Source organism: Phyllostomus discolor, chromosome X (genome assembly GCF_004126475.2).
Source record: "Phyllostomus discolor isolate MPI-MPIP mPhyDis1 chromosome X, mPhyDis1.pri.v3, whole genome shotgun sequence".
Taxonomy (NCBI): domain Eukaryota; kingdom Metazoa; phylum Chordata; class Mammalia; order Chiroptera; family Phyllostomidae; genus Phyllostomus; species Phyllostomus discolor.
In genome coordinates, this window is record NC_050198.1 from 31,259,345 (window position 1) to 31,277,611 (window position 18,267).

Here is an 18,267-nt window from a genome sequence, read left to right on the forward strand (position 1 = left end):
CCTCTTTTAGCTACCATTATAGTTTTTGTTTAAAAACTTTTATTGAAAAAAAATTTATTGAGATAAAATTCACATGAGGTTCACAGCTTTATCCATTTGAAAGTGTACATTTATTCATTTTTAATTTTTAACTTTTCATTTACAGTTGTCATAGCATATTATATTAGCTGTACAACATAGTGATTAGACTTTTATATACTCAGGAATTAATTACCCCAATAAGTCTAGGATCAATTATAATTTTTGTTGATCCCCATTTGCTCATAGCATAGTGTTTTTTCACCCATTTCACCTCCAGCTTGGTGACTGATAATCCTTCATTAACTCAGTATCATATCTTTTTACCCTCCTTTAGACTCAGCATGGTGAATGCTGACCTCCCATTAGCTCACAGGGATGTTTTATCGCCTTTCTTTAGATCTCAATGTAGTGTCTGCTTGACCCCATGTCTGTCCTCACCATTTTGTCTATTGATCTTCCATTGATTACCATACAAGATATTTATTTTAAAATATTTTATTTTTAGAGAGAAGGGAAGGGAAGGAGAAAGAGAAGGAGAAAAACATCAGTGTGTGATTGCTTCTCACATGCCCTCCACTGATGACCTGGTTTGCAACCCAGGCATGTGCTCTGCCTGGGAATTGAACTAGCAACCCTTTGGTTTGCAGGTCGGCACTCAATCCACTGAGGTACACCACCAGGGCTATACAAGATATTTAACCATATGTGTTCTAATCATGGTGTCTGCTCATCCTACATTAGTTCTCATTACTATGTCTACTGATTTTCCACTAGCCACCAGTACAGTGTCTTGACCCCCATAAACCCACAGTACAGCACAACTGCAGCAATATTTATCTGCTGTTCCACAATTTGCCACCAATACGGTGACTTTGATCCTCCTGAGCCCTAGCACAATGTCTGCAGAACTCACATGACCTTATCACATTGTCTTCTGATTCCCCATTTACTAATTTTCAATTTTTTTAAACCTGAGGACGTGGTAGTGTCTGTTTTCTTTAAAATAGCTATCATCACTGTGTCTTCTGACCCTACATTATAGTCTGTCAGTGTACTATCAGTGTATCTGCTGACCCTACATTAATGTCTTCTGATTTATTAGCAACACAGAGTTCAACCTTTAGGTCCCAGCACCATGTTTTTGGTCATTTCCATAGTTGAATTACTATGTCTGCTGAATCCCACCCTTTTTAGCCACTAGTATTGTGTCTTTGACCCATTCAAATCTGAGTAGTCTGCTGACCCCATATTAGCTCCCATCAAGGTGTCTGTTGATCCTCCATTAGCCAACAGTACAATTTCTTTGACATCCATGAGACTCTAACATGTATTTTCTGAAGCCACATTGGCTGCCATCATTCTGGTGATCCCCACTTAGCCACGAGAGTGGAGACTAACCTACGTGAGCTTCCAGCACAGTCTCTGCTGATTCCACACTAGTATCACCTTACTGACTACCTGTTAGCCATGACTACAGTGTCTTTGATTCTCATAGGTCCTAATCACAGTGTTGCTGACCATGCATTAACTCTCATCACTGTGCCTATTGATCCCCATTAGCCACTAATACTGTCTAAATACACCCTGACTGGTGTGGCTCAGAGGGTTGGAGAATTATCCCTCAAACCAGAAGGTCGTGGATTTGTTCCCAGCTAGGGCACATGCTTGGGTTGCAGGTTTAGTCCACAGTTGAAGTAGCATGTGAGAGACAACTGATTGATCTTTCTCTCTCACATCAATGTTTCTCTCCCTCTGTTTCTCCCTTCCTTCCTCTCTCTCTAAAAATAAATATATATTTTTACAAATAAATAAATGCGATGATGTCCCAGTATAGTGCATGCTGGCCATACCTTTGAGCCCTTCACTGTGTATGCTAACTCTATATTAGTCTCAATACTGACTGCTGACGACTAGCCACTAGTTTAGTTTTTGCCTCACATTTCTGAATCATGGTATGTGCTGCTGACCTTGTATTAATTAGTATCATCACTGTGTCTGCTAATCTTGGTTGCAAGTATTGTCTTTGATCTTCATAAAAAATCAATTCAGTGTCCACTGACCCCATTTTAGCCCTGTATCATTCTGTTGATAAGCCATTAGCCACTACTAAAGTGATTTTGTCTCCACCCCAGCATCAGCCCATTCACTACCCCCATCCCTGCAGATTCTGGTCTTTCCTTATCCACTGGTACAATGTATTGACCTAAAGAGTGGCAGCATAAGGCACTATGCTGGGACTCATTAGAGCCTACCCTACATTAGAACACTTCATGGCTTCAGATGATCTTGTATGAGTCACGGTGTCTTTGAACCTCATGAGTCCCCATAGCTATGTCTGCTGGTACTATATTAGCTTTCATGTCTGTTGAATTCCCTCTAGTCATCAGTATAGTGTTTTTGATCTTTGTAATTATTCCCCACATTTTGTAATTACCCTATAACAGGACCAGTCATTGTTCCTGGATCTATGTATGTTTGTTGGCTGTTTTTTTAATCCCTGCAATTGTTCCTTGGACTCTAGTGGTTCCTCAGTCTTTCAGAATGCTTTCTTTTGTTTTTATTGGGGAAGGAGGGAGAAAAGGAGGGAGAGAAATATCAATGTGTGGTTGCCTCTCACATGCCCCCAACTGGGGACCCAACCTGCAACCCAGGCATGTGCCCTGACTGAGAATTGAACTGGCAATGCTTCGGTTTGTAGTCTAGCACTCAATCCACTGAGCCACGCCAGCCAGGGACAGGTTGCTTTCTTATTTTTCTATTTTCTGCACTTTAGAGGCTGTTCCTTGGTCTTTGGGCTATGCTTTGATCCTAAGGGTTTATCTCCTGTTGCTCTGGCTGTTTTGTAGAGCCTCTCTCTGACTATCCTCTAAATATAAGGTTGTCTATGGTCTTTCCAGATGTTTGATAATTCCTCTGTTCCTCAAGTCCAAACACTGTTCCCTTGTCCCTTCAATTATTTCCTTGTTTCTCTGGCTGTTCCCTCATCCCAAGATTGTTCCCTTATCTCTCCTGTGTAGTTTTAGCTGTTGCATGAGATTTAGGGATGATTTCCTTTTCCATTTGGCTGTACTACAGCTTCTCTGGCTGTTGTTTAACTATAAGGACTATTCTCTGGCACTCTGGCTGTTTAATAGTCTCTCTGACTGTTCACATCACTGCAGTGAGTGTTCCCTGGTTCCTCTGGCTCTTTTGTAGTGTTCTGGGATGTTTCCCCAGCCCTGGTCTATTGTCTGTAATCACAGACTCTTCCTGCTACTTCTAGTTGTTCTGCAATACCTGAAATAGGTTACCTTACCTTCCCGATTATTACCTCAGTCCTGAATATATTTATGCATCTTCCTTCTACCTATATTCTGGTTTCTCCAATTGTTTCTCATCACCAAGACTTTTACATATACTAGATATGGCCAGAGACATTAAACAGCAAGTAGAACTCTCAGGCTTCTCAGGTAGTACCTTCCTTTCAGGTAGATCCCTTTAGCTACGGCTGGTATGGAGACATACACACCACAGAGAGGCTGCCTACTTCAGGCTCCTGGTGTGGCTCCTGGCAGGGTATCTGTAGTCCTGAGGTCACTATATCTCCCCATCACAGTTCTAGAAAACTCACTAGAGTAAAGTAAGTTACCCTTACCCCTACCCCAGCATTCTGTGTGTCTGTGAATCTATGCTTGGGAGAGACCCTGATGGCTGAGGGGAAGCACATGGGGGTGACAGCCCTGTGAGGTATTCAGCATGGGGTCTAGCTCAATGGGTAGTCTGGGGGCTGGCCTTTCCCTCAGTCAAGCTTTAGTACTTCTCCATAAAAAATGGGCTTCACAGTCCCTACCCAGAATCCTTCCCAGGTCTGCGCTAGGGTGGGAAGATGATCCATGGATGTATTCACCCCTCAGTAATTTTTCAGGTCAAAACATGAAACTCTCCTAACAATAACTTCATGTATAATATTACTAACAGCAATTTGATTTTTAGACAGGCTATGTAATATATTAATGAAGAACATGAACATTGGAGCCAAATCTGTATTGTTATCCTGACCCTTAATAGTTTCTTAAACACAGTACCAAAAGCACACACTATAAAACAAAAAGGTAAATTTGACTTCATCAAAATTTAAAATTTTTATGCTGCAAATGGTACTGTAAGTAAAGTAAAAATTCAACCCACAGAATGAGAGCCATTATTTGCTAATCATATATCTGATAAGCATAATTTCTGTCCAGAGTATATAAAGAACTGAAACTCAATAATAAAAACTAATAAATAACCTAACTTAAAAATGGGCAAAGGATCTGTATAAACATTTCTCTGAATGAAATATTCAAATGGCCTAATCACCTGAAAAGCTTCTCAATATCATTAGGCATTCAGGAAGATGAAAAAACCACAAGATACCACTTCACATCCACCAGTATGGCTAGGAAAAAAAGATAGATAATAATAAATGTTAATGAGGATGTAGAATAATTGAATCCATCTTATATTGCTGGTATAATGTAAAGTGGTGTAGCTGTTTTGGAAAACAGTTTTGAAGTTTCTCAAAATGAGTTACCACATGATTCAGGAATTTTACTCCTGGGTACACACCCAAGAAAATGAAAACATAGTTCCATACAAAAACTTATACACAAATGTGTACAGCAATATTATTGATAGTCAAAAAGTGGAAGCAACCCAAATGTCCATCAGCTGATGAGTGGATAATAAAAATATGGTCTATTCACACAATGGTATATTATTCAGTAATGAAAAGAAATGTACTGATACATGCTGCAACATGAACGAATTTTGACAACATGTTAATTCAGAGAAGCCAGTCATAAAATACCGCATATTGTATGATTCTATATATATGAAATGTCTAGAATAGTCAAATCTTTGGAGACCATGGTGAAAGTAGATTAGTGGTTATATAGGGCTGGGGTGGGGAGAGGTGGGATAAATGTAGAGTGACTGCTAATGGGTATGGGGTTTCATTTGGGATGATGAAAATATTCTAAAATTCTATTGTGATTATCACACAACTTTGTGAATATATTAATTTAATTGTCACATTAAATGGATAAATTTTACTGTATGTGAATTGCACATCAATAAAGTTTTAAAAATATATAAAATAAAAATATTTTAACTAGGTCATAACAAAAAAAATTTAATTAGTATCTTGCATTTTGAAAAAAAATTCTGCCTTTTTTCTTGTACTTGCTGTGTGTTATTGCAGAAATCATATTGCCTCTCTATGCCTGTTTCTACATCTATAAAATGGGGATAAAATAATTCTTATTAATTCATAGGGACAAAGCGAGTATTAAATCAAGTTATATATGTAAATGCTTAAAACAGTGCTAGGCACATAGCTGTATGTATTATTGCTTGTAGTAGTAATGGTAAATATAATTTAATTTATAACCTAGTAGTGATAAATGTTAGTAATGATTATTTATAATATTGTGAATAATGTTTATTAAGAATGATAATTTATAATATTGTAAATAATACATCATAGTAATAATTTCATATACTTTGGCATCTTTAATTTAACTCATGTTTTAATAATCTCTCCCAAAGATACTTTGAATATTTCATATGCTTACTATAATATTTTTCTACTAATGATGTTGCTCATACAATAATTTCTAGTGTGTAGATTCCCCCACTGACAAATACTAACATTTTTCAAAGACTTCTGAGGACAACCATTCCCCCAAGTGATAATTTTCCTGTTTTCTATTTCCAAGTAAGCTCACATCTTGAGGTACTGGGGGTTAAGACTTCAATGTATCTTTTTGGAGGACACAATTCAACCCATAACAGTTTGCCATTATGCAGTCCTCGATATGGTCACATCCTAATGTTTATAAATCTCTACTATTTCCAAGACTACAGATGACAAATCCCCAAGCCCTTGATAAATCATTCCCTTGAAAAGTCCTCTCTCTTAATTGTGGCATATCCCCTCTTTCACAAATACCCAATTGTCAAATATTATATTAGTTTTCCATTGCTGTGTAACAAATTACCACAAACTTAGCAGCCTAAAACAACACCCATTTATTATCTCACAGTTCTGTATGTCAGAAGTCCAAGTGAGTTTGGCAGAGTTCTCTGCTTAATGGTCTCACAGACCCAAAGTCAAAGTGTTTGCCACCCTGGATTCTTCCCTGGAGACTCTCAGAAAGATCTATTTCCAACCTTATTCAGGTTATTTACAATTTAGTACCTTACAGTTGTAGCACTGAGATTCCCATTTCTTTGCTGGCTGACAGCCAGTGGTTGCTCTCTGCTTCTAGAGGCCAGCTGCATGCCTCACCACATGGGCCTCTTTGTCTTCAAAGCCAATTAGGATGAGCCAAATGCTTCTCATACTTCTAGTTTCTCTGAGGTCCTCTTCTGCCACCAAGAGGAGAAAACTCTTCATTTTTGAAGGGCTTATGAGCTTAATTAATTAGGTTAGGCTCACTTGGATTAGTTCCCTATTTTAAGGTCAACTGATTAGTAACCTTAATTATATTTATAAGACCCCTTTTTCATAAAATAATCATAGAGTTATATCTCATCATATTTATAGGTTCCACCCACATTTAAGGGGATAAGTTTATATAGGGATGAGAGGGATATTTGGGGTCTTATAATTCTGCCTACTGTAACCACTGTTGTACTGTCTTCTTATTCATAAAAATCCCACTGGAATATCTCTATTGATGATCCCCTTTGGCAAACCTCCTCTTTCATAAATACCTACCCTTTGGCAAATCTTTCATCGATTAACCCATTGGGGAAAAGATCACCTCATTCAAAAGTATCCATTAAAAATGACAGCAAACTCACAATTATTAACAACCACACCTAAAACAAAACCAAAAGAAACTAAGCAAACAACTAGAACAGGAACAGAACCACAGAAATGGAGATCACATGGAGGGTTATCAACAGGGGAGTGGGAGGAGGAGAGAGGGGGGAAAGGTACAGAGAATAAGTATCATAGATTGTAGGCAGAAAATAAACAGGAGGAGCTTAAGAATAGTATGAGAAATGTAGAAGCTAAAGAACGTATAAGTATGACACATGGACATGAACTAAAGGGGGGGGGAAGTGGGTGGGAGAGGGTGTACAGGGTGGAGGGGAGTAAAGGGGGGAAATGGGACAACTGTAATAGCATAATCAGTAGAATATATTTTTTAAAAAGTATCCATTAAAACATCTCCATTCATGAGTCCTCTTGACAAATCTTCCTACTGAGAAATAAAAAACATTGACATATCAACCAATATATTCTGGCCATTAAAAAATCTTTTAAAAAAATATTTTATTTATTTATTTTTAGAGAGGGGAGGGAGGGAGGGAGGGAGGGGGGGAGAGAGAGAGAGAGAGAGAGAGAGAGAGAGAGGGAGAGAGAGAGGGAGAGAGAAACATCAATGTGCGGTTGCTGGGGTTATGGCCTGCAACCCAGGCATGTACCCTGGCTGGGAATCGAACCTGGGACACTTTGGTTCCCAGCCTGCGCTCAATCCCCTGAGCTATGCCAGCCAGGGCTTAAAAAATCTTATTCATAAACACCCACAGGCATATTTCTTATTTATAACCCCTGTTGAAAAATCTTTTATAAATAACCATTATAATACATATTCCATTGTTGTTTGACCACTGGAAAATATCTATTCTTTTTTTAGATTTTATTATTTATTTTAGAGAGAGGGGAAGGGAAGGAGAAAGAAAAGAAGAAAAACATCAATGTGTGGTTGCCTTTCACACACCCCCTACTGGGGACCTGGCCTGAAACCCAGGCATGTACCCTGACTGGGAATTGACCTGGTGACCCTTTGGTTTGCAGGCCTGTGCTCAATCCACTGAGCTACACCAACCAGGGCAAATATCTATATTCATAAAAACCCACCTTATGGTATAACCCATTTATAACCTTTGCTGACAAATGGCCTTATTTTTAAACACCTGCCTGTTGGTATATGTCGTATTGCCCAGGTCATTTTACAAATATATCCATCATAAATACCTCTGTTGATATATGTACCCCATTGGCAATACCTATTGTATATTTCCTCATTCATATACATCTATCAATGTATTACTGTTTGACAGCTCCATATTTACTGGGTTATATACTAATAACTACCTTCTTTCCAAGTGTAACTCCATTGATGATCACTGTTGACAAATCTCTTTCTTCTTAAATATTCACCAAGGACAAAATTCTTATTGACAACTCAATTCATAAATCTGATATGCAAACACCTGCCCATTGGATTTTTTTACTTTGAAAATCCCAGTTGAACATACTCATAACTATTTAGCTATCAGAGAGTACCTCTCGTTGATAGTCTACATTGACATATATCCCCTTTCTTAAATACTTCTCACTATATCTCACACTGATGAGCACTTAAGATACAAGTTCCCCATTCACAGATCAAGTTCACTGGCATACTTGTCACAAACCCAGGTTACAATATTCCCTATTCATAAAATTACACCATTTTGAATATATCTTGTATTGATGACCTCCACTGACAAATTTCCACATTCATAAATTCCTGCATGTGACCTTTTCCTGCCAAGATGGAGTCACAGTAACTGGATTTACCCTCATACCTGGAATAAACAAAGAAAACAAAAATAGACAAAATATGTTGGAAAAAAATGGTTTTCAAGTCACTGGATGTCAGGAAATGAAGAACAGTGATCTCTGAGGAAAGGGAAACAAATGAGGTTAGCCCTATGATTGGTCCAGCATTATTTCCTTGAGAGGGATTTCAAGGCATTGGAAAGAGGGGGAACTGAGGAAGACGTTGGTGAATTCCCTAAGTTGAGAAAGAACTGAAAGTCTAAGGAGAACAAGACAGCTAGAATTCATAGGGCATGCACTCAGAGTGGAGAAAACTTCACAGAAAGAAGACCCAGTTTATTTGCCTAGGTATTCTGTATCCTTGAGTGTTCTGTAGAGTACTGATCAGCACATGTGTATGAGGAAACTAAAGCCAGGGAAAGAACCATCTGGAAGGATAAGAGCAAATAGTAACTGATGCTCACACAGGGCTGTTCTCACTAGCCAGACTGGAAAAATAGGTCACTGGGTAGAGAATTCAGGAAGCTGTTGTTTCAGTAGCGGGGATTAATTAGATATATCTAAAAGTTATATAAGCAAGACCTGTAAAAATTAAACTGTTTCCAAGTAACTTAGCTGTGTCCCAGAACAAAACTCAAGATAATTTATAGGCATGCATAAATATACAACCCAACAAAGTTAAATTCACAATGTCTGGCATTCAATCAAATATTACTAGACATGCAAAGAAGTAGGAAAATAGGACACATAATGAGAATAATCAAGCAATCAACCAACCCAAAACTGACAGAAATGTTAGAATTAGTCAACAGGGACATTTTAAAAGTTACTATAAATGTATTCCACATGCTGAGAAAGTTAGTAGAGACATGGAAAATAGTAGGGGAAAGGCTCAAATATAAGACTCCTACTTCTGAGAAAATGGAGATGTACTTTTCCCTATTCCTGCTGCTATGTCCAACAAAAAACCCTGGAAATGATATTCATACAACAAACAATATGATTCTGAAAGGTGGAGTATAGAATGTAGACTGGCTAGGGACCTTAGGACCCCCAAAAGGGTATATTGGTGAGTTTCATGGGTTTTCCCTTTTTGCCTCCTATATCTGAGACTATGCTGGAAAACCCGGCAACTTGGAATGTCAATGGACCCATACAAAAAAAGACCCTAAAAAAGCCAGTTTTCTCTAGTCAAAGAACCAGGAAATGGGCAGCCTAACAAGACAGTAAAATTATAGAAAATAGTTGCTTTATTGCATCTGAACAATATAGAAAAAAAATGTGGCCCAATTCCTACTCATACTAACACATGCCAAGTGAGTAGCTTATATTTTTACCCTCAACAGGCCCTAAAAGTCATGCCAAACCCCTGTCAAGGTGGTGTCAGAAAAAAAATTGATCATGGAGCCAGGACTTTTGTCTTCACTGAGTGGTTATAAACATATATATTTGTTCAAGTACAGTTGTCTCCATTCCCCCCAACTCTTCCCTACCCCAGCCATCTCCACTCCCCACCCTTGATCCTACCCCCTTTTGTTCTTTTTATGTGTCCTTTATACATGTTTCTGAAAACCCTTCCCCCGTTTACCCCAGTATCTCCTCCCCCACCCCGTTACTGTCAGTTTCTTTTCAATTTCACTGTCTCTGGTTGTATTTTGCTTGCTTGTTTGTTATGTTGATTAGGTTCCACTTGTAGGTGAGATGATATGGTATTTGTCTTTCACCGCCTGGCTTATTTCATTTAGCATAATGCTCTTCAGTTCCATCCATGCTGTTGCGAAGTGGGACTCTAGTAATGTGCCAGTATCTTTTCAGTATTTTATTTTGTTGTTTTATTTTGGGAAGAACACTTAGGAGATATAACCTCTTAACAAATATTTAAAAGTATAGTATATTATTTTTTACTATAGGTATAGTGTTACATGTAGTTTACATCTACTACCATACTATGATATGGTGTAACACTAGCATTGTTGCTAAGATTATATTTATATTGATGGTGTAATATATCAGGGAGTTGAGTTAAAGACTTTTCAGGATAGAATACTAATGGAAATGACTGGCTTGAGGAAGAAATGGATTTAGCTGGTCATCAACTAATTTCTATGCTAAATAATTCAGCACAAGTCTATCATAAGGTACAAATAGAAGTAGATCAAAGGGGAAGAGTTATCATTAGTATTAAAATATGAACATGTATATAATTGTTTTGTAGGATAAATTAATTTTTACTATTGCTGTGTGTTATATAAGTGCTATACTAAAACTAGATGCCCAGACAAATATATTTTGCTGTGAAAGAGCCTTGGCCAAAGGCTAGGGGTGGCATGTGTAGTAAAGTATTCAACCTTAACCACAGAGAGACCTTGCCTTTGCCCTCAGCTTCTGGGAGGTAATCTCTAGGCCTTTGGAGTGTCATACCTGGTAGGAATGTCTTTGTTTACCTGTGGGCCTTGTGCTATCCAGACAGTATCTATGATTTAGGATGGGGGCTCAGAGCCACATCAACAACATGATGAAGGGTAGGGGCTTTGGGTCATGAAACTTGTCCTCCTGAGGGTTGGAAACTGAACTCAGCCATGTGAGCAAGCAGTCACCTGTGCTTACATAATGGAGCACCATTAAAGGCTTTGGACACCAAGGTTTTGGTGAGTTTCCCTGGTTGGTAGTACTCCATGCTATTGCAATCAATGCCTGGAGAGTAATGTTGTCTTGATTCTGTGGGGAGATAATAAGTGGAAGCTCTGCATTTGTTTACCATCCTTGACTCTGCCCTATGTGCTTCATCCCTTGGCTGATTTTAATATCTATTCTTTAGATGTAATAAAATATACCTATGAGTATAATAGCTTTCTGTGAGTTCTGTGAATCAATCTGGTAAATTATTGAACCTGAGGGTGGTATTGGAGAGCTTTGAACTTGAACTTGCAATTCGTATTAGGAGGGAAGTTTTGTGGGGACTGTTTCTTCTAACTTCTGCACAAGATAAACATACAAATATCAATTGATTTTCAATATATGAGTAATTAGCAAGAAATTGAAATTAAAAACCAATACCACACAATAAAGTTGAAATAAGACACCACCAAGTAAAATAGCATCAAAAATATAAAATATTTAGGGGATAATTTATCAGAAGATGTGAAAGACCTGTACACTGAAAACTAAAAAATATTTCTGAGAGAAACCAAAGAATACTTAAAGTAATGGAGGGATGTACCTTATTTATGGGTCAGAAAACTCAATATTGCTGAGATTTCAATTCTCCTCAAATTAATCTATAGATTCAAACCAGTCCCAAGAGGTAAACACGGTACTTGCCTCACACAACCACATTAAAATTACAACTAAACTACAGAACAACCATCATTCAGGACTGCCAGAAATCTAGCTGAATGGAAGTCCTACAACTATGGAATTAAAGAAGAAACCACATTGAGACCAGTTGGAGGGGTGGAGACACAGAATGGTTTGGTCCCACACCCATGTGTGGCAGATAAAATTCAGGAGGGACATCTCAGGAGCTAGGGGTCCCAGGCCCACACCAGACTCCCCAGCCAAAGGTTCCAGTACCAGGAAGAGAAGTCCCCATAACTTCTGGCTGTAAAAACCAGCAGATTGAGGCTGAGGAAGATGGAAACTTCTGAAGTCCTAGGCAGTTCCTGTTAAAGGGCCCATGTATGGACTTACTTGGACTCACTCCCTCTGAGCTCCAGTGCAGGGGAAAGCAGCTTGAAAGGCACTACATCAGAGACATACTGAGAGGCACTGAATTGTTCAGCATTAAAGCAAGAGCTGGGGAGCAGCTTTCTCCCAGACAGAATTGCTGGAAGAGGCCATTGTTCCTTTTCTGAGTCATCCCCCCCTCAAAACTGGCAGGTGGATGCCATATCTGAGACTCCATCACCCTGGCTCACATTGTTTGCCTTACCTCCCATGATTGCTTGAGGCCCTCACATCACCCAGCTTTCTGGCCCAGCAAAGATGATACCAGTGGTTTTTCCATGCGAATGGCTTATCTTGGCTCACACTTCAGATTGTCTTAAATTCTTTCAAAGAAGCAGCATCTGGCCTCAGCTAGCCTCATACCTCTTGCTAAGTGGCTGCAGGACAGGCACTAGCAGCAGCCAGCCTTGGTTCACAGCTTGGCCTTCCCTGAATACCTCCAAGTCCAGTACAAATAGCAGCCACCTGCAGATCACTTTGTAGCTTATGCTGAGGTGGGGGCTGCTCCAAGAGGAGCACAGATGGTGGTTGACCTTGGCCTGCCCCTCCTGGGAGGCCCCAGAGTCAACCCACCTAGTGGACAGCTTCAGACTGCATTGGAACACCACCACCCAACCACCTCCACAAGTGACACATTCAAGGAGCAGACTCAGTGGGTATGAGAGCTCTGTTAAAGTTAGTCTTGCTTTGTGGACTGGGCCTCTGCACAGATGATCCTCCATGGTGGATAAAGATTGGTTGTCAGTGGTCACAGCCATTCCTTGCAGCTTATTCTCGTGGGTAAATCCCTCCCATTGACATGCCAACAGCAATCAAGGCTCAACTGCAAGAGGAGAGAGTACTCAGCCCACGCAGAAATTATACTTTGAGTACCCAGCTTAGTTGATAGGGGAGGCTGTGCCACTGGACCCTACAGGATATCTATTACATTAGGCCACTCTATCAAGCCTGGAAGATGTAACAGCTCTACTTAATACAGAGAATCAAACACAGGAGGCTGTCAAAATGAGAAGACAAAAAAACATGGCCCAAATGAAAGAACAGATCAAAACTCCAGAAAAAGAACTAAACAAAATGGAGACAAGCAATCTATAAGATGCAGAGTTCAAAACAGTGGTTATAAGGATGTTTGGTGAACTTAGTGAGAACCTCAACAACATAAAAAAAAACCCAGTCATAAATGAAGGATACACCAATTGAAATAAAGAATAAGTTATAGGAAATCAACAGTAGAGTGGATGAAGCCAAAAATCAAATCAGCAATTTGGAATATAAGGAAGCAAAAAACACCCAATCAGAACAGTAAGAATAAAAAAGAATAAAAAAAATGAAAATAGTGTAAGGAGCCTCTGGGACAATGTTAAGTATACCAACATTCACATCATGGGGGTGCCAGAAGGAAAAAAAGAGAGAGCAAGAAATTGAAAACCTATTTGAAAAAATAATGAGAGAAACGTCCCTAACTTGGTGAAGGAAATAGACATAAAAATCCAGGAAGCACAGAGAGTCACAAACAAGGTGAACCAAAAGAGGCCCACTCCAAGACATATCATAATTAAAATGTCAATGGTTAAAGAAAAGCCTAAAAACAGCAAGGGAAAAGCAGTTTGTTACCTACAAGGGAACTCCCATAAGACTGTCTGCTAATTTTTTAAGAGAACCTTTGCAGGCCAGAAGGGAGTGGCAGAAATACTCAAAGTGATAAAAAGCAAGGATCTACAACCAAGATTACTCTAACGAGCAAGCTATCATTTAGAATAGAAGGACAGATAAAAAGCTTCCTAGACAAGAAAAAGCTAAAGGAGTTCATCACCACCAAACCAGTATTATATGAAATGTTAGAGCAGGGGTGTCCAACCTTTTGGCATCTCTGGGCCACACTAGAAAAAGAAGAGTTGTCTTGGGCCACACGTTAAATATACAAATACTAATGAAAACTGATGACCAAAGAAAACAGGCCTGTGCATAATTTTCATGATGTCTGCCACCACAGATAAGCAAAGAAATCCTCACATAATAACCTCATTATGCAGCAGCCCTTTCAATAATCATTTTTAAAAAGATTTTAATTTATTTTTAGACAGAGGGGAAGGGGGAGAGAGGAAGAGAAACATCAATGTGTGGTTACCCCTCATGTGCTCCCCACCAGGGGCCCCATCTGTGGCCCAGGCATGTACCCTGACTAGGATTTGAACCTGTGACCCTTTGGTTCGAAGGCTGGCACTCAATCCACTGAGCCACACCAGCCAGGGCTTGATAATCTTTTAAAATCATCAAGCAGGTCCCAAGTTTGTGATCACTAATATAGAAAGTGTACATATCTAATAAAACATCATTGTACATACATTTATTTTACACATCATTGTACATTTATTTTATGTGACATTGTGACATGTAATCACAAAAAATCTAATAATGTTTTAAGTAAGTTTATGATTTTATATTGGGCTGCGTTCGTAGCTATTCTGGGCCACATGCAGCCTGTGGGCCATGGGTTGGACACCCTTGTGTTAGAGGGTCTTCTTCATGAAGAAGATCAAAAATATGACCAACAAAGTGGCAATAAATACATATTTATCAACAATTGAATCTAAAAAAACAAAATAAATGAACAAGTGGTACAGAAACAGAATCATAGATATAGAGAATATTTTGATGGCTGCCAGATGGGAGGGGGTTAGGAGGATGGGCAGAAAAGGTGAAGAGATTATGAAATACAAATTGGTTGTTACAGAATAAGTCATGGGCATAGGGAAGGTAGTCAATAGTTTAATAATTACATATGGTGTCAGATGGGTGTGAGACTTATCAGGATGATCACTTATTAAGTTATATAATGTCTAATCACTGAGGTATACACGTGAAAGTAATACAATAATGTATGACAACTGTAATTGAAAATAAAAATGATTAAAAAACCAATCCCAATAAAAATCAGAGTAGCTTTTTTGTTGTGAAAATGGACAAACTTATTCTGTAATTCACATGTAAGTGTCAAGGACCTAGAATAGCCAAAATAACTGAAAAAGAGACTTTATTGAGGTATAATTTACATTTCATATTTAAATTGTACATTTCAATTATTTTTTTAAAAAACAAAAGTGTATTCTTTTTCATTTTTATTTATTTTTGTAAAGATTTTATTTGTTTATTTTAGAGAGAAGGGAAGGGAGGGAGAGAGGGAGAGAAACATTGATGTGAGAGAGAGAAGTCAATCAGTTGCCTCTCATACATGCCCTGACTGGGGACCAGACCCACAACCCAGGTATGTGCCCTCAGCGGGAATTGAAATAGTGGCCTTTTGCTTTGTGGAATGATGCCCAATCCACTGAGCCACACTGGTCAGGGCTGTTCTTTTTTCTTTTAAAAAAATTTAAATATATTTTTTCAGGCTTTGGTAAGTTTTATTGGAACAAAATTTCAACAAAAGGTGGCTTTTATTTACAGAATTTAATGTGCATGGGGACTGTTCAACCCACTTGGACACAAGTGATGATAACCATTAAACCTGTGTGTGTGTGTGTGTGTGTGTGTGTGTGTGTATAATTTTAAAAATACTCACACGAGGACATGTTGCCATTGATGAGGGAGGGAGGGAGGGAGAGAGAGACAGAGAGTAACATCGATGTGAGAGAAAAAATGTCAATTGATTGCCTCTTGCATGTAACCTAGGATGTGCCCTGACCCAGAATGGGGAATGGAACCACCAATTTTTTGGTGTATAGAACAATGCTGAAACCAACTGAACCACATTAGCCAGGGTTGTTTACATATTTTCTTATTTTCAATTTACATACAAAAAGTTGTATTTGTTTCACATTCACAAAAATGCCAATATTATAAATGACAAATCCTCCCTTACCCAAACTTTAATTAAATATAACAACAAGTTCAAATAACATATAACTTAGCCCTGGCTGGTGTGGCTCAGTGGATTGAGTGCTGGCCTGTGAACCAAAGGATTGCTGGTTCGATTCCCAGTCAGGGCACATGTCTGGGTTGCAGGCCAGGTTCCCAGTTAGGGGTATGCGAGAGGCAACTGGTTTATGTATCTCTCACATATTGATGTTTCTCTCCCTCTGTTTCTCCCCCCCTTCCCCTCTCTCTAAAAATAAATAAATAAATAAAATTTTCAAAGAACATATAACTTAGATTGGTTTAATCTTGAAATGTAATCCAGTAAAACTAAAAACTTAACATTTCATATCCTGCACCAAACAGTAAAATACTCAAAGGCCTTCAGAATCCTCTGATTTACATCAATAAGAGCACCTATTTTTTATGTAGTAAAAGAAATGTGTTAATTTCCAATCCAAATTTCAAGCTTCTGTTGGCCAACCTTGTCAGGGGGAGGCCACAAAGCATCATCTTCTTTTGTAATTTCACTGTCATCAGTAATTCTCTTCACAGTCTTCTGTACATGGGCCTCTTTTCTGATCAGGAAATCATTTTTGTCATTGCTTTTGCTGGCATGTCTAAACTGCTGTTTGACCAAAACTCAAATTCTAGAAACTCATGTTCAAATTCGCCCTTTGTCCTAAATAGTAGTGCAGGTAGAAATTGCTGGCCATAGCCATTTTTGTTTCCAGAAAGCCTGCCAAAGGCTCAGACAAAGCGCCACTGGGTGCCTGGCAGTGACATCCAAAAGTTTATTCTTAAGTATATAACAGGCTCCAAGACACTTTATTCTAGCTATAGGTGGCAACAGATGTTATGGCAGAGACTCCTTTAAACAGGAATGGATTTAAGGATCACTTGAATGGCCTTTATTATACTTACCCAGTTGCAACCATCACCACAATCAAATTCCATAACATTTATATCACCCCAATAATATCCCTTGTAGTAGTTTACAGTTAATGACTGTTCTCATTCTCACCTCCAGACAACTGCTAATCTATTGATCTCTATAAATTTGACTTTTCTGGACATTTCCTATAAATAATCTACAAATACAGTATTAGATCTTTGTATCTTGCTTATTTCACTTAGTATACTTTTGAGGTTCACCCATGTTGTAGTATTTACAGGCATACCTTGGATATACTGTGGGTTCAGTTCTAGATTACTGTAATAGAGTATTGCAAAAAAGTGAGTCATAATCTTTTGGATGATCTTGTCTTCAGTTTGTAAAAAAAAAAAGCAACACCTGTGAAATGCAATAAAACTAGGTATGCCTGAATTAGTATTTATTCCTTTTTATTGCCAAATATACTGCATTTTGTTTACCTAGTCCCTAGTCAATGGATATTGGGATTGTCTCTATGTTTTGCCTCACATGAATAATGCATTTATGAATATTCAAGTGCAAGTGCTTGTGTGACCACATGTTACATATCTTTTGGGTACATAATAGGAATGGCATTGTTGGGTCCTATGGTAAATTTATAATCAACTTTTTAGAAACTGCCAGACTTTTCCAAAGTGGCTATACCATTTTAATGCATTCACACCAGAAATGTATAAAAGTTCCTGATTCTACATATCCTTACCAACATTTGTTATGATTGTCTTTTTTATTATAGCCATTTTAGTATATATTGTAGCAAAAAAGTGGTATTTCATTGTGGTTTTCATTAAAATTTCTCTTATGACTAATGATGTGGGGCATATTTCATGTACTTATTTGTACATCTTTTTTTATTGTTTGAGTACAATTGTTTCCATTTTCACCCCACCATGCCACCCCATCCCACCCATCCCTTCCTCCCACCCTCAAACCCACCCCCTTTGGCTTTGTCCATATGTCTTTCATACATGTTCCTTGATGGTCTCCCCATTGTCCCATATTATCCCTCTTCCACCCTCCCCTCTGGTTACTTTCAGATTCTTATTTCAATGTCTCTGGTTGTATTTTCTGTGCTTGTTTATTTTGTTGATTAGGTTCCACTTATAGGTGAGATCATATGGTATTTGTCTTCCATCCCCTGGGTTGTTTC

The 18,267-nt window shown here is 38.5% G+C and overlaps 1 pseudogene; it reads right to left on the minus strand.

The window, feature by feature from the left end:
- Positions 1-16,421: 16,421 nt before the first annotated feature.
- On the minus strand, positions 16,422-17,983 carry LOC118498492 (annotated as a pseudogene).
- Between the last annotated feature and the right edge of the window lie 284 nt (positions 17,984-18,267).